A 2,500-nucleotide genomic window follows, 5' to 3' on the forward strand; every position below is an offset into this window, starting at 1 on the left:
TCACACACACACACACACACTCACACACACACACACACACACACCCCCTCTCACACACACACACACACACACACACACACACACACACACACACACACACACACACACACACACACACACACACACTCTCTCTCTCACACACACACACCCACTCTCACACACACACACACACACACACACACACCCTCTCACCTTCTAAAGGGATTTGAAGCTTTAAACCTTGTTCTGTTGCCACTGGACGAACGTGTGACTGTGTTATTTTTCTAGGAGCAGACGAGTCGTACGCGCACGTTGTTCACTCTTTAATAAAGGCATCCTTACAAACCTGCGCCGCCCCGACTCTTTATTTCACTCTGTCTCCTTTCATCATCACATCTCAACTCACGACCACTCATTCAGACGCTTATTTGATCCAACTCCTCTAACTTACACAAACACTTAGATAATGATTATATTTAAAGTGGGAAATCGACCAAAAATAACATAAAACTAGAATATTCTCTGAGATTAAAGTGGGAAATCGCAGCGACGCTGGCAGAGCTGCGGTTGTCAAGGGTTACCACTGTTTTATCAAAACAAAAGTAACTCAAACAAAAGTCTTAACATCGAGGACGGCGTTCGTCACGTGATTCAGACGCACGCCGACACTTTCAGCGCCTGGAAACAGAAGAAAGTGTCTTCACACCGCTTTAGCCTCCGCGCTGCTTTAGCCTCAGCGCTGCTTTAGCCTCCTTGTGCTTTAGCCTCCGCGCTGCTTTAGCCTCTGCGCTGCTTTAGCCTCTGCGTTGCTTTAGCCACACGCTGCTTTAGCCTCCTTGTGCTTTAGCCTCCGCGCTGCTTTAGCCTCTGCGCTGCTTTAGCCTCCTTGTGCTTTAGCATCCGCGCTGCTTTAGCCTTCGCGCTGCTTTTAGCCTCCGCGCTGCTTTAGCCTCTGCGCTGCTTTAGCCTCCTTGTGCTTTAGCATCCGCGCTGCTTTTAGCCTCAGCCTTGCTTTAGCCTCCGTGCTGCTTTTAGCCTCCGCGCTGCTTTAGCCTCCGTGCTGCTTTTAGCCTTCGCACTGCTTTTAGCCTCTACGCCGCTTTAGCCTACGCGCCGCTTTAGCCTCCGCACGGCTTTAGCCTCCGCGCTGCTTTAGCCTCCTTGTGCTTTAGCATCCGCGCTGCTTTTAGCCTCAGCCTTGCTTTAGCCTCCTTGTGCTTTTAGCCTCCGTACCGCTTTAGCCTCTGCGCCGCTTTTAGCCTCCTCTCTGCTTTAGCCTCCACGCTGCTTTAGCCTCAGCGCTTCTTTAGCCTCAGCGCTGCTTTACCCTCCGCGCTGCTTTAGCCTCCGCGCTGATTTTAGCCTCTGCGCTGCTTTTAGCCTCCTTGTACTTTTATCCTCTGCGCTGCTTTAGCCTCTGCGCCGCTTTAGCCTCCGCGCCGCTTTAGCCTCCGCGCCGCTTTAGCCTCCGTGATGCTTTAGCCTCCGCGGTGCTTTAGCCTCTGCGTTGCTTTAGCCTCTGCGTTGCTTTTAGCCTCTGCGCCGCTTTAGCCTCCACGCCGCTTTAGCCTCTCGCTGCTATAGTCTTGCGCTGCTTTAGCCTCAGCGCTTCTTTAGCCTCTCTGCACTGGTGCCGCTGCTTCACGTTGCGTTCATGCGTGTTTATGGTTAAAAGGCTCTTTTGTGTTGGTCGCTGTATGTTACAGCTACAGTGAAGAACCTGAATGCATCATTATTTTATTCAGGAACAGCTGAAAAGGAGAGAAAAGAGAGAGAGAGAGGTTTTGATTTGAACAAAGCCTCGCTCGCCCGATGTGTGGGCTGCACCGCGGATAAAAACCAGCTTTCATCTCTCTCTCTCTCTCTCTCCACATCATCCTCCCCTCCACCAACTCAGTGTCAAGTTCTGCTATGAGACACACAGCGATCTGTGTGTGTGTGTGTGTGTGTGTGTGTGTGTGTGTGTGTGTGTGTGTGTGTGAATGTCCTTTTGGCAGGCAGCAGTAAACTGAAGCACCTCTCAGGAAAAAATGGACTATTATTGAACTACTGAGAAAAACTCTTCTCTTCCTGTGAAGCACATCGCTTTATTCTCTCACACACACACACACACACACACACACACACACATACACACACACACACACACACACACATACACTAACACACACACACACATACACTAACACACACACTCACACAGATACACACACGCATGAATGCAGTCTAACACATTCAAGCGTCTAAACTTAACCGTCACCTTTAGTCGTCTAAACTTAACCGTCTCCTTTAGTCGTCTACACTTAACCGTCTCCTTTAGTCATCTAAACTTAACCGTCACCTTTAGTCATCTAAACTTAACCGTCTCCTTTAGTCGTCTAAACTTAACCGTCACCTTTAGTCGTCTAAACTTAACCGTCACCATAGTCATCTAAACTTAACCGTCTCCTTTAGTCTTCTAAACTTAACCGTCACCATAGTCATCTAAACTTAACAGTCTCCATTAGTCGTCTAAACTTAA

Source organism: Echiichthys vipera, assembly GCF_963691815.1.
Source record: "Echiichthys vipera genome assembly, chromosome: 22".
NCBI classification, from domain to species: domain Eukaryota; kingdom Metazoa; phylum Chordata; class Actinopteri; order Perciformes; family Trachinidae; genus Echiichthys; species Echiichthys vipera.